The following is an 18,255-nucleotide window of genomic DNA, read 5'->3' on the forward strand; positions in this document are numbered from 1 at the left end:
TCTGTGAATCCACAAGCCCAAAGTGAACACTGACCATATGGATTTAGTTTTTTAAGAGCACAAGACCTTTAACTTAGGACTTTTTCTGAAATATTTCTAATCCTTAAATCTTTTTTCTGCATTTCAATTTACTCAATGGTTAATGGTTGTTTTTCAGACTGTCCAGGAAACTGAAGCCAAGCAATACTATTGCAAGAAAATGAAAGGTTTCCAAGAATAATACAGGATAAATTTGACTCTCATTACAGTTAACAAATGAACGTTTGATTTGCTCACCATAATACTTACAAATTCCAACAGGACTGCCCACGAAGGTGTTGGTTCTTTCTCTGTAATCTTTATGTTTTCCAGTTTGTTTTTTTATTTTGTATCCTCTGAAATATCCAAGTTCTTTGAAGATGCTTAACCTATGACTATTTGACATAGAGTTATTTCAAGTCAGCTACCCATACTTCTGTTTTAAAGTTTTCATATGGCTATCTCCAGAATTAGCCAAGTTCCTCGGATTTAAGATCAAAGTCTTCTTTATTATTCCATGTACTTATAACCGTTGTACTTATCCACTCCAGATGAAATATCCAACTTATGAGCCAAAAAGCAGAAACGAACAGAAAATTTCACATCTGAAGAGTATTCCTAAACATCAGCACATAAAAAGACACAAATAGCTATCTCAATACTACCATGCTGGTGGAAAACTGCAACATCTTAAATTTCCACGTAAGTAAAAGATAAAAAGAAAAAATCTCTGTATTCTTTCAATGTCTTCATTTAGAAAAGCTGTCCCATTGTGACATGAAAAGGGCTGAGGTCAAAAATTCCTAAAAGTTTTAATAAAGGTAAAAATAAACTGCCATGAAACTTTAGCAATACTCAAAACAGTAATTTGAAGCTGCTGAAACTACTCAGTACACAAATCAAACATATCTTACAGTTTGGCTGAAGAACAACAACAGGATGGGGGTGGGGGGGGCAAAAATATCACCAGCTGAAATACTTTTAACCAGTTATATAATCCGTTTGAACCAAAATACTGAAGAAATGCCTGGGTCTCTTTTTAAGTAGTTTGTAGAATCTGTTCACTACTATCAATTCACTTCAGAGATGATTCTTGCCAATTTTAATAAACTTCAGGGGCAAAATTATCCAAAAACATTGTAATTCCAAAATGGCCACTTGAAATATCCGGGGCCTTTTACACAAAACCTAGAAGATGATCTTCATATCTGAATAATTCAATCACCTGTAAAAGTTATTTAAAAAATTAAATTACACAGAGTTTGGGTTTTGAGCTAAAAAAAAAAAAAAAACTATCCCCATCTTAAAGATCAACGTTTAAAGCAAAACTCACTTCTGTATAATCCTACAGGAACCTGGAAAAGGGCTTTGCCAAAGCAAGCACTCTTTAAATAAAAGTCTACTGAATGAAAAGGAAGGGAGTGGGGGGCACCAGTGGGTAATGGAAGCAGGAGGACAAGTACTGATTCAAACTGGGAACAACGTGCGGACGTAATACTGGGGAACTGGGGGATCACATGAGCAAAACTAACCTTTCTGAATAAATATTAAAACTATGAAATTGACAATCTTACAAAAGATTTTCTCCAATTCTACTCAATGTTCCAAAGGAAAACTAATAGTTGTGCTACCATGAAGCATTGGTAAATGTGTAACTTGGGAGAATGAGGGACATAAAGAGAAAGAGACGCTCCCTCCAATTTGAATGTTTAAAAGAGGCATGTTTTCTCCACTAAGCTAGAAAGGTGGAGGAGTGGACCAAGAATGTTTCTTAAATTCGCCTGAGGGTCAGACTTCTCCGCTCCGGAGGGCGGCAGTGGGATAAAGGTATAGCTTCCTATTTCCTTAAAATAGAGAAAACAGGTTTTTCCCCAAAACCAAATTAGTGAGAGGTACCAGGCCCATCTCCTAAACCGGAAAAAAAAAAAAAAAAAGATCTCGCCTCCCGAAAGAATTAGTCTCTTCAGTCCCCACAGGACTCTTGAGGAGCAAGGTAGCACTGGCCTCGGTCCCCGGCAAGAGCCAAGGATCCGAGAGAGGCGGGGAGCGCGGAAGCGCTGCTGAAGAAAACAGCCGAAGGCCACAACTCGGCCTCGACTCCCTCAGCTTCGGAGAAGGGTAGTGGTGCACAGCAGGCGGGCGCGTGCGAGAGGCCTGAGGAAGGCAGACCGAGCGCGGAGGGCGCCGGACCGCTCCAGCCTTCGCCAAACACTCCCCCCACCACGCAGCCGCCAAGGCAAAGCACCCACCCCCTCCCACAACCGCCACCTCCGCGCCACCGGGGCTGAGTCAACACCCAGGCGAGGCCTCCCCGCGCCTCCCTCTCCTCGCCCCTCTGGCTCCCCGCCGCCCCCCCGGCCGCGGGCAGCCTCACACCTCGCGCCGCCAACGCCGCTCCCGACCCCTCAAACCCCAACGCCGACACGGGCAACCCCCTCCTCCCCCAGACTCCGGCGTAGAGCACAGAGGACGATATTACCTTCTGCCCCACCAGAGGTGTCCCTGGCCTGGGGGTGCCGCTGCGCTCGATCCCGGGAGGAGGTTTTCGGTACTTTGAATAATCCCCTTTTGCCGCTTTTCCCTCCCCCACAACCAGTCTCAGTCCCAAAATGGCGCCGACCCGATCCGCAATGTTCTGGGCCAAGTCTCGCGAGATCGTGGAAGGTGTTGAGGCGGGGAAAGAACTAGAGGGACTGAGGAGAAGAGGAGGGAAGGCGGGGCGAGGAGAAGGAGGAGGGAGAAAGGGTGTGCAAGAAGCAGTGCGAACGAACCTACTGGGCGGGGCAGCAGGAGGAGCGCCTGCACCAGAGAACCTTCTGGCCGAAGCAACCGCTCACGCCCCGGTCAGAGAAGCTCCGCCCTCTACGTCGGGCGGCTGGGGGCGGGGCGGGGCTACGACTGGGGGCGGGGCTTCGAGGAGGCCGGGGAGGCAGGGACGCGGTAGGGGGGCGGTGGCTCCGCTCGGTGACGTCAGGAGCAGCTGGAGTCGGGGATTACCCCCTGCTGCTGACGTGAAGACGGTGAACAATCGGGAACGTTCGGTGGAAGGGGGAATTCCCCGCCGCTCCCAGAGGATCTGCACCTTCCGCCCCTCCCCTCACCCGCGGCCGCCCGACCCCGAATTGGTGGGGCCGCTGGAGGGCGAGAGGGGAACGCTGGCGCCCGGCAGCCGCCGCGCGGGCTTGGGCAACACACTTTGTGGCATCTTCCCCAGAGCGGAACTCGCCGGAGCCGCGACGCGCCTCTCTCCCGGCCGCCGCGCTCGCGCCTGGGTGAAACGGAGAGCGCACGTCGCCTCTACTGGCACTGCGCAAGCGGAACGCAGCAGTGATGGGGCGCTCTGGAGCAATCAGTCCACCTTCGTATGCAAATAGGAAGTGTGTGGAACATCAATTATAAGTGTAGGAGGCGGGTGGCTCATGAAGAAAACAGGCTGGGAACGAACCCAGGTTCCCAGGTGAAAAGCACTACCAAATATGATGGTGGTGATTGTCATTCTTCATTCTAAACTTACAGAATGAATTATTTAGACAGAATCTCAGGGCTTCACACAGCCCATGTTGTTAAAAATGTATGTTATGATAGTCACAGTTTCTCTAATTGGAAGACTCACTTTGAAACCTGTACAATTGGCATTCGGGGAGAAAGAAAAAGTACCGCACGTGCTTAAAGGAAAGGTGGAGACAAGGTGTTTTAAATAGGAAAAATCGGGGGCGGGGTTGGGGGGGGGGGACTGGCTCTTTGCCCTACCCCGAGCCAATAGAGTGTCTTACACAGAAACTTTTACATGCATTATGGGGTTTGTAGTTTAATGGAGTACTTATAAAAAGCTCCCAGAAAGACGTATGGAATGTAAACTCACCAAAATTTGCGCCTCAACTTTTTAGTCTTCTACCAGGGAGATTGCCATTTTTTACAATATCTGCCCCTCTGGGCGCAATTTACTAGATACTAGGCATTTCGATCATTTACCGACCTCTTAGGTGGGTCTTATTTTCCTCATTTTGCAGATGAGGAAATGGGTCAGAATGTTAAATTGACATTTATCGTTGCACAGTAAGAAAGTTGGACACCACAACTTGGTTATACCAGATGTAAGAGTTTGTTTACATCTTACCCACGTTCTTTTCACCACACCACATTGTGACCGTGGAAATAATTTCTGTAATGGGAGAAACCGGCTTATGCCATTTCTAAGCAAGATGCCCAACCAAGAAATAAGGAAAATATTGCTAACTTGAACTCAACAAGCTGTGCTTTTCATATGCCCAAAGACAAAGGTTGAAAAACAATGAAATGGACAAATAATTGTAGCACGTCCAATAAATAAATATTTAATTACATATACTCGGCCACTATCCTTGTATCTAGTTTTGATTTGCATGCATCAAGAGGTCTTACAAATGGTTAGGAAGGAAACCACACTATCCTTCCTTCCTTTCTTTCTTTTTTTTTTTTTTTTTTTTTTGCTGTGGGGGGGTGTTGGGGGCACATGTATTGGGGATTGAACCCAGAGGCTCTCTACAGCTCAGCTACATCTGCAGCCCTATTTATTTTTAATTTTGAGACAAGGTCTTGATTAGTAGCACTGGTTAGTCTTAGAACGTGCCATCCTCCTGCCTCAATCTCCAGAGCTTCTGGGATTACAGGCCTGTGCCACTGAGGGAGATATGAAAGGGCTTAGGCAGCCAGGGCAAGGTGGCAAATGAGGAGGTCAGTGTCAGTGTTAGGGAAAATTTGCTCCTTGTCCCCAATACCAATCCAGTAACAAGGACATGGTTTTGAGAAAAAGGAAAAAAGTTTTATTACTTTTCTAGCAAAGAAGAAATATAGGGACTCCTGCCCAAAAGGCTATGATTCTGCCCATCAGAAGGAACAAGGGCTTTTAAAAAGAGGTTTATAGACTACATTCCTTGGGTTGTCTGTTGGAGTTGTAAAATAGTCATTTCTGAGAGCTTCTGGTGCCATCCCCAAAGTCTGGATTACTTCATTCCTATGGTGGGTGTATACTCAAGGACAGATAACTTTGTCTAGATAGATAACTCTGTCTAGGATGGTGAAGAAAGGTAATCCAAATCCTCAGATTTGGGAGGGAGGAACAATTAGGAAGGAGCAGAGAGAGGAAGAGAAAGAACAGGTCCTTTTTAAAATAAGTTGCAGTGGCAGAGCAGCAAGGGTGTTATTCAAAACTTAAAGTGGACTGCTATTACAGCACTGCCAGAAAAAAAGAAGCATTGGAGATGGTTTTCTAAGGAAGTCAACTTCCTGGTTGACAAGAATGCTGGTGGATACCAGCAGGGGACCTAATCAGACAGACATTTCTGTACTTGTGCTCCTAAGTGGGTGGGATCCAGTAGAAAAACTAAAACAGACCCATGGACAGAGGGAGCACCAATCAATAATAGTGAGTAGAGGAGATAAGAAAAAGAGGAAATTCCAGAGATCATAAAAAGAAGCCAAAATTCCCCACCTGATTCCCAGCTCTGTGGGGGCAGGGAGTGCCCCTTCTCTTTGGAGAGGTTGGACCTGTTGCTTGCTTGCTCTCTTTATGTCCTGTTCCTTAATTCTTTGCTATACAGAGACAACAACCCCAGCACCCCTAGATGGTAACACCACAAGTCAAAGGGGCAGCCTGATGCCATGGCGCTCACCCGCCTCAGCAACTCAGAAAGCTGAGGCAGGAGGACTTGCAATTTGAACCCAGTGTCAGAAATTATTCTGAGAAAAAAAGATTAGGGTTATGGGTCAGTGGTAGACAGCCCTGAGTTCAAACCCCAGTACAAAAAAAGAGTAAATTAAAAAACTGTTACCTGATTTTTTTTTTCATGATTTTTCACTATTGAATGGAGATGAGATGGTAAAGAGATATAAGTCAAATGAAGACGCACAATGTAGAAGACCATGGGTAGCAGTTAAATCTCTCTACATGTGATTACATCAAGAGAATGCCTACTCCATAAGTGCCATAAAAGCTATATACTTTTGTCCTTTATTTGAGTCAACCTGGGTTTTTTTGTGCCCAATGTCCAACTATAAGAATAGAGTCTTGAGGCTGGTGATGTGGCTCAGTGGTAGAGCCACTGGGTTCTTGCCTGACTGGGTTAAATTCCCTGTACCAATAAAAAGAATAGAGTCTCGGGCTGGGGATGTGGCTCAAGCGGTAGCACGCTTGCCTGGCATGCGTGCAGCCCAGGTTTGATCCTCAGCACCACATACAAACAAAGATGTTGTGTCTGCCGAAAACAAAAAATAAATATTAAAAAAAAAATTCTCTCTCTCTCTAAAAAAAAGAATAGAGTCTCATTCCCATCTTAATTGTGCTTTTATCTTATTTTTCTGATACTACCAGAACCCAGGAACTTGGTGATATTGTCACCCAGTAACAAATGTTCCATCATTTTACTCATTAATGAAATCTAAACAAAGGATTTAGAATAATAGTAAATGAGAATAATTGTGTTAATTATGTTAATCTTTATGTTAATTATGTTAATCCACTTTATGCCTTGAATATATCCCTTGCTGCTCTAAAATTAAACTGACCTCCTCCCTGATCTTCTCTCTGATCTTCTTCTCCCTTGTCTTCTCCTTCCTAATCTCTCCCCACTAAGTCTCAGGAAATAGGATTCCTCTGAATCATCTAGTTTACAACACTCTGTTCCCTCTGATGGGCAGAATCACAGCCTCTAGGACAAGAGTCCCTGTGTTGGGCTGGGGATATGGCTCAAGTGATAGCGCACTCACCTGGCATGCTTGCGGCCCAGGTTTGATCCTCAGCACCACATACAAACAAACATGTTGTGTCCGCCAAAAACTAAAAAATAAATATTAAAAAATTATCAAAGAAAAAAAAAAAAGAGTCCCTGTGTTTCTCCTTTGCTAGCAAAGCAATAAATCCTCATTCTTGGATTGGTATTGGGCACAAGAAACAAGCTTTCAGTAACATAAATGAGCATAACATTATGTAGATTTCGAGATTAGAACTAACATTTCTTTAGCCAAGGTGTCTGCAAGAAATTTTACATACATTAGTTGAACTAACTGAAAATTTTATAGATTTTAAATGCCACATAGAGGTTAATTAACTTGGTCCAAATTATATTAACCAGAGTATAATACAATGATGTGTAAACAATACATGTTTACTTCACATGTATTTGTAGTAGTAAAAAACCATAAAATTTATGTTCACCAACTGAGGACTAGTTTAAAAAATTAAGGTATATCCATATTATAGAAATTATCCATTTGTTTAAAAAAAAGAAAAAAGAAATGAAAAAAAGTAGAGCCCTTCCCAGTGGTGAATGCCTGTAATCCCAGCAACTCAGGAGGCTGAGGCAGGAAGATTCCAAATTCAAGCTCAGCCTCAGCAATTTAGCAAGGATTAAGCAATTTAGCAAGACTCTGTCTCAAAATAAAAACTAAAAAGAGCTGGACACGTCAGTGGTAAAGCATCTCTAGGTTCAATTCCCAGTACCAAAAAATTCATTCATTCATTGATTAAAAATTTAAAAATAAGGGAGGGACTGGGAGTGTACCTCAGAGATAAGAGTACTAGTCAGGCAAGCATGGTTGAGGCCCTGGATTCAATTCCCAGCACTTAGGGGTGAAGAGGAGACCATCAGTTCTTATAGTTTGGATTGAAATGTTCCCCAAAGGCTCAGGTGTGAAAGACTTGGTTCCTATTGTAATAGTATTCAGAAGTGGGGCCTTGAGAAGTGACTTGATCATGAGGTCTGTAACCTTATCAATGACTTAATCCATTATAACTAAACTGGCTACTGGAAGTGGTGGAAATTTAGGAGGTGGAGATTAGTTGGATGTGGGTCTTTGAGGACATATTCTTGCTTACTCCAGTGCTCTCCCCTTCAGTATCTCCTTCCTTTAAGTGTCAAAATTAGAGTAATCACAGGTCATTAAAACTTTATTGAGCCTAGGAGCCATGTTCACACTGGCTTTTATTAAAATCAATAAGGATTACACAGACATGATGACGCACTCTAATCCCAGTTCCTAGGGAAGCTGAGGCAGGAAAATGGAAGTCTTGAGTCCAGCCTAGGCAAATTTGGCGAGACATTGTCTGAAAAAAATAAAGGGCTCGGTTGTAGTAATGGTTAAACACTCTGGCTTCAATTCCTAGTACCAAAAAACAAAGATGTAAGTGAAAATATAATCACATTGCTCTCATATCAAAAACTATTATTGTGGGCTGGGGTTGTAGCTCAGTGGAAGAGCGCTTTCCTAGCATGTGTGACACTGGGTTCGATTCTCAGCACCACATGCAAATAAATAAAAATAAAGGTCCATCCACAACTAAAAGATATTATACACACACACACACACACACAAACACACTGGGGAATATAGCTCAGTTGGTAGTGTGCTTGACTTGCATGCACAAGGTCCTGGGTTCAATCTATCCCCAGCGAATGCAGGATGACCCTCTGCTCCCCACCTAATCTCTCCCCTCCCTAATGGCAGGGGAAACAGGTACCTTTTTTCCCCCGTCCTAGGAAGAGTCATCTGTCCCTGAATACATGCCCACTATAGGAATGAAGTAATTTAGACTTTGGGGATGGTACCAGAAGATCTCAAAATGACTATCCCCCAAATTAACAAATGAATTACAACTCCAGACAGAGAATACCTGGAATGTAGCCTTTGAATCATCTCTTTAACAGCCCCTTGTTCCTGTGGTGGGCAGAATCACAGCCTCTGGAACAGGCGTTCCCTGTGTTTCTCCTTTGCTAGCAAAGCAATAAACTTTTTTCTCAAAACTGTATCCTCATTATTGGTTGGCATTTGACAATACACGGGGATTGAACCCATGGTTGCTTAACCTCTGAGCCATATCCCCAGCCCTTTTTTATTTTTTTAAATTTGAGACAGAGTCTCACACTAAGTTGCTTAGGGCCGTGTTAAATTGCTGAGACTGGCCTTGAACTTGAAATCTTCTTGTCTCAGCCTCCAGAGACTCTAGGATTACAGATTTGTGCCACTGCACCAGGCTCGTAATTGTATGTTCTTATGGAGAACACTGTGACATTTCAATACATGTATATGCTGTGTTATGTTAAAATCACATTAAGCATGTCTCTCCTCATTTATGATTTCTTTATGGTGAAAACATTCAGAATCTGTCTAGGTTTTTGAAGTACAGGGAACATAAGTATTATCTATGGTCACACTATTGTGAAATAGAACACCAGAATTTCTTATTCCTATCTAACTGGAACTTAGTGCCCATTAATCAGCCTTTTCCTCTTTTTCTCCCTCCACCACTACCTCTCAACTTGTGATATCCACTTTTATATTCTCAACCCCTATGAGATCAATTTATTTAGATCTCACATGAGAAAGATCATGTGGTACTTGTCTTTCTGTGCCTGGTTTATTGTGCTTAGCATAATGATCAGTTTCATCCATGCCCTCACTGTAACAGGGGTTCGCTTGATGTTTTGACTATATCCCTTATGACTTTGAAACTATGTATTTTTCTTTTTCCCAACCTTCTTCTCCCTAACCTCTACCCTGATCTTCTTTTCCCTAACTTCCCTGATCTTTTCCAGATCTTCTCCTTCCAGATCTCCCTAATCTCATTTTCTCAGGATCACCTCTTTAAAAAGTAAAATGCCGCTGGGCATGGTGGTCCATGCCTGTAATTCCAGAAACTCAAGAGGCAGAAGCAGGAGGATGGCAAGTTCAAGGTCAGCCTCAGCAATTTAGTAAGGCCCTAAGCAACTTAAAATAAAAATAAGAATGGGCTGGGGGCCAGGCACCTGGTGCAGTAGTACTTGCTTGTAATCCCAGCAGCTCAGGAGGCTAAGGCAGAAGAATCTGGAGTTCATAGCCAGGCTTAGCAATTTAGATAGGCCCTCAGCAATTCAGCAAGACCCTATCTCTAATATATAAAAAATGGCTAGGGATGTGGCTCAGTGGTTAGCCATCCCTGGGTTCAATCTTTGGTACCAAAAACAAACCAAAAAAAAAAAAAAAATTTAAGATGTAGCCAGGTGAGGTGACGCATGCCTGTAATCCCAGCAATTCAGGAGGCTGAGGCGGGAACATGGAGAGTTCAAAGTCAGCCTCAACAAAAAGCAAGGCACTAAGCAACTCAGTGAGACAGTGCCTCTAAATAAAATCCAAAATAGGGTTGAGGATATGGCTCAATGGTTGAGTGATCCTGAGTTCAATCCCTAGTACAAAAAAAAAAAAAAAAAAAAAAAGTAAAAAGTAGCAAAATGGCATGATTTGTTGAGCACTTAGGATGAACCAGATCCTACTTATGTATGACCTGTGCTACCATTTTTATGAGTAGTGTTACTATATTTCCTTTAAATTATTCAGATTAATATGGGCTCCACATAGTTATGGAAAGAGAATAGACTTTGAAGCTGGACAGACGTGAGTCTGAATCCTACCTCAGTTTGAGGTCAGGAGGAAGAGATAAGGCTAGGCAGATAGGGAAATGGGCCCTAGGGGAACTTCCCGGGCATCAGAGCACAAACAACTGCAGGTTTTTGCTGATGAAGTTGCAAAAAGGTTGTTTTTAAATCAGGACTTATGTGACCTGGAGTCCATAGGAACCTCAGAACATATGTGACCTGGAGGCCCCAATTCCTCTGAAGAAGGAAAAACACCTGATCAATATTTTGATTGGACTAAAGATTTTATGAATGCCTCATGGATACTGAGTGCCTTTCCCAGTATTGGGCCAGGGGTTGACTTCCTTAAACCTACAGATCCATATAAACCCCTAGACAAGAGCCATTCTTTGACAACCTTCGTGGGTCCCCTCCCAGTCACAGGAGATTTACTTCACTTTGCTTTAATAAATTATATTTTTCTTTATAGACTGCTGTTCATGAATCTTATGCTTTCAATTCACAAGACACAGAATCCAACACTGCTCCACACTGTGCTACAAGTTCATGCAGGTTGCAGATTTATATTTCTTTCTTTTCTTTTTTCTTTCTTTCTTTTTTTTTTAGGTACTGGTGATTGAAACCAGGAATGCCCTACCACTGAGCTACTTCCTCGGCCCTTTTATTATTTTGAGACAGGGTCTCACTAAGTTGCCCAGGCTATCCTAAAACTTGCAATCCACCTGTCTCAGTCTTCCAGGTTTCTGGGGTTACAGGTGTGCACCACCACCATGCCCAGCTTCAGATTTTCCTTTTTTTTTTTTTTTTTTTTTGATACCAGGGATTAAACTCAGGGGCACTCAACCGCTGAGCCACATCCCCAGCCCAATTTTGTATTTTATTAGAAACAGGGTGTCACTGAATTGCTTAGAACCTCACCATTGCTAAGCCTAGCTTTGAACCTGAGATCCTCCTGCCTCAGCCTCCCTGGGATTATCAGATTTATCTTTAACTGGGTACTGTTTCTGTACTACCCATTGAGGATATGGAAATGATTAAGCCACAATTCCCACCTACCAAGTTATTGAAACCAGGAATGCCCTACCACTGAGCTACTTCCCCAGCCCTTTTGAAATTTAAAATTCCCCAGCCTGAGGAGTAACATCTGTTTTGTTTACTGCTGTATCCTCTAGCATCTCCCAAAAGAAGCTAATGAATGAATATTGTATTTATTGAGTCAATGAATTTTAAGGCTTTGTACAAAGTGCTATGGTAGAGGCATGTACAGGGTGTTATAAGGGGACATTCTATGAAGAAGCCTAAAAGGTTAAGCCTGGAAAGTTGGACATAATTCCAGGAGGGAGAGTCTTTCTGGTTAGAAGCTATTTCACAAACAAAGACACAGGGATAAGCCAGAGTGAGGTATTTCTAAAAATGCAAAGAGAAGTGCCTGCCACCACCCAGGTTTCTGGCAACCATGAGAAAGTGTTGGACAAAAACACAGATACCACATCACAGGGATTTCAATGGTATGCTAAAGAGATCAGATACTTATCCTTAAGGATTATGAGACTTGTTTTGAGCAAGAGACACATAATTGGATTCATACTTTTTTAGAAAGAGTCTTCTTTTGATTCTCTGGAAAAGAGATAAGGAAAATTAGACTCCAGGAAGGGAAAGAGGGTAAGAGGCTCTTGCAGTAATCCAGGTGAAAGTTGATGAGGGCTGGCATTGTCCTAGACACCTTCAGGTTTCTCTGCATACTACGATTTACCCTGATGAAAGTTATCATACAAATGTTTTTTTCTAGAACATATGTGCTCTCCCACCTTCTGCCACCAACTTTTACTCTAACAGTGGTCCACTTTATGCTTTGAATATAACCCTTGCTGCTCTGCCACTGTAATTCATTTTTATTTTTATTTATTTTTCTTTCTCTTCCTCTCTCCATGCTCCTCCCTAATCTCAAGGGAAACAGGATTACCTTTATTCCGCATCTTAAACAGAGTTATCGGGCTGGGGATGTGGCTCAAGTGGTAGCGCGCTCGCCTGGCATGCATGCGGCCCAGGTTTGATCCTTAGCACCACATACAAACAAAGATGTTGTGTCCACCGAAAACTAAAAAAAAAAAAAAAAATTAAAAATTCTCTCTCTCTCTCTCTCTCTCTCTCTCTCTCTCTCTCTCTCTCCCCCCCACTCTCTCTTTAAAAAATAATAAAAAAATAAAAAATAAACAGAGTTATCTGTCCCTGAGTACAAACCCACCATAGCAACAAAGTAATCCAAACTGTGAGGATGGTACCAGAAGATCTCAGAAATGACTATCTATCTCCCAAATTAATAAGTGAATTACAACTCCAGAGACAGAACATGAGAAATGTAGACTTTGAGTCACCTCTGTTAAAAAAAAAAAAAAAAAAAAAAAAAAAAACCTGTACCTGTGGATGGGCAAAATCACAGCCTTTGGGACAGGAGTCCTCTGTGTTTCTCCTTTTCTAGCAAACCAATAAACCTTTTTCCTGTTTCTCAAAACTGTGTCCTCATTATTGGATTGGCATCCAGGACAAGGATCCTGGCTTTCAGCAACATTACTAGCTTTCAAGTTTTGCCCCAAATGTCACTTCCACAGGTGGTGGTCCTGACCCTTTGGTTCCCCTGTACTCCCCTATAGCATTGATCATAATTAAAAAATTAAGGTTATTTTCATGTTATCTGCCACAACACCTGAGTGAACAAAGAATGGACAGAGAGAGGTGAAGCAATATGAACAGATTTAAGAGTAAGATACAGAATTCCAAGAATGGTATGCTAAATGTTTGTGAAGATAAGGCAGAGAAAATAGTGATAATGCCTGGTTTCTAATTTGCATACTTGGGTGGATATTGGTGTTATTCCCTGAGTAAGGAAAGCTAGGCTGAAAAACAGGTTAGGTGGGAGATGGAAACCAAGAGTTCAATTTGGAACACGTGTGAGTATGAATCTCATAACATAAACTCAAAGGGCAAGAAATAAAACTTAAGCTAAATTTCTATAATAAACCCCATAAGCTGGCATAAATCTCAATCCATACAGTGGTCCTCCTTGCTTGCCAACAGTTGCATCTTATTTGGAGAGAGAGGTGCTAAGGATTCAGGGAAGGGCAGGGTTTTAAATCACCTATCAATTTTGGAATCTGCTTAGAGATCCTCATCCTGATTTGATACTGGTTATTGGCCCATAAGAGTTACAACCGTTAAATCACTCCTTAGTAATGTCCCATGAAACCAAGATTCCAAAAAGTACCATGGAAAAATTTAGAAGGCAGTTCAGCATTAGGATATTTATGAAGCAAGAAAGGACAAAGAAGAACAAGATATGGTGGTGCATGCCTGTAATCCCAGTGACTCAGGAAGCTGAAGCAAGGAGGATCACAAATTTGAGGCCTGTCTTAGCAATTTAGTGAGACCTGTCTCAAAATAAAAAATAAAAAGAGTTGGGGACATAGCTGAGTGGTAAGTGCCTCTGAACTCATTCCCTAGAACCACAAAAAGGAAAAGAGAAAGACAGACAGACATAATTACTAATAACTTCCAACATGGATGGGTACCAAAGAAAGATAAGAAAGTGCAGGCAAGGTGGTGCATACCCATAATCCCAGTGGCTGGGGAGGCTGAGGCAGGAGGGTTGCAAATGCAAAGCCTGCCTCATCAATTTAGTGAAGCCCTAAGGAACTTAGACCTGGTCTCTAAAGAAAATATAAAAAGGGGGGTGGAGTTGTTGCTCAGTGGTAGTACTTGCCTCTCACAATCCTCAGTACCACATAAAAAATATAAATGACTAAAATAAAGCTATAAAAAATAAGTTAACTGGGCACAGTGGTGCATACCTGTAATCCCACTGGCTCACGAGGCTGAGACAGGAGGATCACAAGTTCAAAGCCAGCCTCAGCAATTTAGAGAGGCACTAAGCAACTCAGTGAGACCCTGTATCTAAATAAAATACAAAATAGGGCTTGGGATATGGCTCAGTAGTTGAGTGACCCTAAGTTTAGTTCCTAATACCAAAAAAAAAAAAAAAAAGTTACTCATTAAAAAAATATGTGTGTATATATATATATGGCTGGGGATATTGTTCAAGGGTTAAGTTCCCCTGGGTTCAACTTCAACTTCCAATTAATATATCTTAAAAGTCTTTGTGGTATTTAAAGGCCTGGAGTTATAGCTCAATGGTAGGGTGCTCACCTAGGATTCACAGGCACTGGTTTGATCCCCAGCATTGTCAAACAAAACAAAGCAAAATTTATTCAAAGTAGTTTTGACTTTTTTCTGTACAAGGAAGGAGCTTTGCCAGGCACAGTGGCACAGACCTGTAATCCCAATGATTTGGGAGACTGAGGCTGGAGGATTACAAGTTTAAGGCCAACCTCAGCAATTTAGTTAAGTCCTAAGCAACTTAGTGAGACTCTGTCTCAAAATAAAAAATAAAAAGGGCTAAGGGTGGGCTGGGGATATAGTTCAGTTGATGGAGTGCTTGCCTTGCGTGCACAGAGCCCTGTGTTGAGCCCCTGCACCAAAAAAAAAAAAAAAAAAAAAGGGACTGGAGGTATGGCTCAGTGGTAAAGTGCTTCTAGATTCAATTCCCAATAGTACAGAAAAGTTTTCTTTTAAAAAGAGATAGAGAAAATGAGACTTTAATTAATTTAAATGGAAAAGTGATGTGGTCATGTTTACACTTAATTCAAATATTCTGGAAATAATTTGGAAAATTAATTGAAAACAATTGAGCCTGGAATCTGAGAGATTGTTTAGAAGGTTATCACAAGAGTCTAGTCAGTGATACTTAACAAATATGTACATCCAGGTGAATAGTCTCAACCTGGATGGAAGATGGAAACCGAGTAGACTTGTTCCACAGAGGACATTTAGTAATGAATAGGAGCATTTTTGGTTGTCCTCTTGGATGGAAACTGGTGAAAAGAGACTAGTGGTGCTGCTAAGTAACTTACAGTAAAGAATCTTTGGACCAAAATATCAATAATGTAAGGTTGGAAAACTCCTTCTCTAGGTGGGCTTATTATAAAATTGGAATACTTTTTTTTTTTTTTTGGTATCAGGGATTGAACTCAGGGACACTCAACCACTGAACCATTGTCGCAGATGGGCAAAAGTTGTAACTTACGTAGTCCAGGGGGAGAAATAAAGAATGGCCACGCACTTCTGCCCTTTCCAATGCTTTATTCACTCCAATTACTCAATACAATTTCTCTCTATAGGCCCTTAATCAAGAAAATGACAGTCCTTAATGCTATGCACTGCAATAGACATAATCACTTCACAGCAAATAATTCTAGATTAATTCTAAGCCCTGCAAACACACTTAATCATGACAGGCTTATGACAGAAATTTCCTCTACATGCTAAGCTCAAGTGTCAGATCAAAAGTCTCAAGACTTAGGCTTTAAGTCCAGCAGATGCACACTCACTCAGGCTGAGGTGATCAGCTCAGGAACCAAAGGAGGCTTCTCCTAGGGTGGAGCTGATGGCTGGCTGAGGAAGCTGTCATAGGGAGAGTCCTTTTCTCACCAGAGTCAAGGGGCTGCTGAGAGTTTAAGATTGTGAGAACAACACAGAGAATCAGGCAGATGAAAAGAGTTGGGATGTCAGTCTAGATCCTCATCAGGCTCTCAGGCTTGTGTGCATCAGCGTTGGCTGGCTGAATGTCTGTTCATTTGCTCCATCATTTATACTAAATTTTGGGGCTTCCAACCATCCCTTCAATTCCTACCAGCTGCTACCAGATTTCTCAGTGACATCATTTGTCCTGAGGTTAAAGCATCTGGTCTGCTGGTCCCCACCCTGATTTTTTTGCTTTCTTTTAGCTCTTATCAGGGTGAAAGCAACATGCCAGAGACTTCACTCTGAGTTTGTCAGGGAGGGGAGAAGCAACTTATTTGTGCCCAGGGGCCATACTGGAGGGCTGCATAGTTGTGCCTGGTTAGACTGCAGGTTTCAAACTGGAGTTTTAAAATGGAATTGCTTAGGCTAAGGCCTAAGGCCATTCTTATAGCCACATCCTCAGCCCTATTTTGTATTTTATTTAGAGACAGGGTCTCACTGGGTTGTTTAGTGCCTCACTTTTTGCTGAGGCTGGCTTTGAACTCGAAATCCTTCTGCCCCAACCTCAAGCTGCTGGGATTACAGGTGTGCTACTATGCCTGGCTAGAGTATATTTTGACATATTTATATAAACATGGAATACATCTTATTCTAATTATGATCCCAGTCTTGTGGTTGTACATGATGTGGAGATTCACTGTGGTGTATTTATATATGTACATAGGAAACTTGTCAGATTTATTCCACTGTCTTTCCTATTCCTGTGCCCCCTCCCTTCCTTCCATTCCCCTTTGTCTAATCCACTGAATTTCTATTCTACCCCTCCCTACCTTGTTTTGTGTTAGCATCCACATATCAGAACATTCCACATTGTTTCGGGGTATTAGCTTATTTCGCTACCACCTAATTATATAACAAATAATCCATAGATTGTTAAATCCCCCACTTTATTTAAAGTGTTTTATAATCACCTCACCCTCCCATAATATACTTTACTGTTTTATTCAGCTATGAGCCATTTGGTGAACAAAAAAAGTTCTTGACTTCTTTTTGTTTTGTCTTATACTACCATATTTTCAGGCATTTTGTTGCCAAAAGCTCTGTCCTTATCCCTGATGCCAATCCATTAATGAGGACATGCTTTTGAGAAAAAGGAAAAAGAAGATTTATTGCTTTGCCAGCAAAGGAGAAAAACAGGGGACACCTGTCCCAAAATCTGTGTGATTTTGCCCATCAGCAGGAACAGGGGCCTTTATAGAGGTGATTCAGAGAAAATGAGATTAGGGAGTAAAGATCAGGAAGGAGAAGGCTAGAGAAAAGAAGACGAGGGAGAGAAGTTTAGGGAAAAGAAGACTGGGGGGAAAAAAAAGAAAAAATGCAAGTTTCAAAGGGACAAGGGATATAGTCAAAGTATCAAGTGAACTCCTGCTAACAATTTCAACTTTTAATAACATCTTTGTTTCAAAATTGACAGGTAAAGGAACAGGAATTGAAACTTGAATAGCTTTAGTGCTTATCAACAAAGTTAATTAAAGGCTTGCAAAGAGCTGAAAGAATGATGAAAACGAAATGCTTGGATTACCTGTGGATTTCCAATACCTGGTTTCTTGTTCAGGCAGTAATTAAGGATTGCTTGATATGCTCATCAGTATTACTTAGTGTCACCATGGAAGTCTTTGTCCATATTACCAGTGATCACCCCAGTGATAGTGCTTCTGATAATACTTCTGGTTATCTCAGTCAGAATCACACTCCTCATTTTGACAAGATGTGTGTGTGTGTGTGTGTGTGTGTGTGTATGTTCTGTACTGGGGAGGGGACCCAGAGCTTCAAACCCTAGGCAGATGTCTTATCACTGAGCTATGTCCTTAGCTATGTCCTCAGCCCTTTTAACTTGCTTAGGGCCTGGCTAAATTGATAAGGCTGACCTTGAACTCACCATCCTCCTGCCTTAGTCTGTCTAGGTGCTGAGATTACAAACAGGTCTGCACCACTGCACCTAGCTTAATTTTATTTTGAGGCAGTGTCTCACTAAATTGCTGAGGAGGTCCTTGAATTAGCAATCCTCCTTCCTCAGCCTTCTGACTACCTGGGATTACAGGAGTGTGCCACTATGCCTGGCTCATACTCATTTTTTAAAAAATACTTATTTATTTATTTATTTTTAGGTGTAGATGGACACAACACAATAACTTTATTTTTATGTGGTGCTGAGGATCAAACCCAGGTCCCGCCCACGCCAGGCCAGCGCTCTATTGCTGAGCCACAATCCTAGCCT

At 42.0% G+C, this 18,255-nt stretch overlaps 1 protein-coding gene across 4 annotated transcripts in view; it reads right to left on the reverse strand.

Annotated features, from left to right (window-relative positions):
- Window positions 1–2,804, reverse strand: part of Gpbp1 (GC-rich promoter binding protein 1) — a 66,018-nt gene extending 63,214 nt beyond the window's left edge. The window contains exons 1-2 of one of the 4 annotated variants that reach the window (XM_076857266.2): window positions 2,498–2,804; window positions 289–1,243 (exon numbers count right to left, since the gene is read on the reverse strand). The gene's annotated coding sequence lies outside the window, so the exon portion shown is untranslated. Of the gene's footprint in view, window positions 1–276; window positions 1,244–2,497 lie in introns of all 4 variants that reach the window. The other 3 variants (XM_076857264.2, XM_076857263.2, XM_076857265.2) reach the window with 3 other exon arrangements.
- Window positions 2,805–18,255: the final 15,451 nt, after the last annotated feature.

This window comes from Callospermophilus lateralis, chromosome 5, assembly GCF_048772815.1.
Source record: "Callospermophilus lateralis isolate mCalLat2 chromosome 5, mCalLat2.hap1, whole genome shotgun sequence".
Lineage (NCBI taxonomy): Eukaryota > Metazoa > Chordata > Mammalia > Rodentia > Sciuridae > Callospermophilus > Callospermophilus lateralis.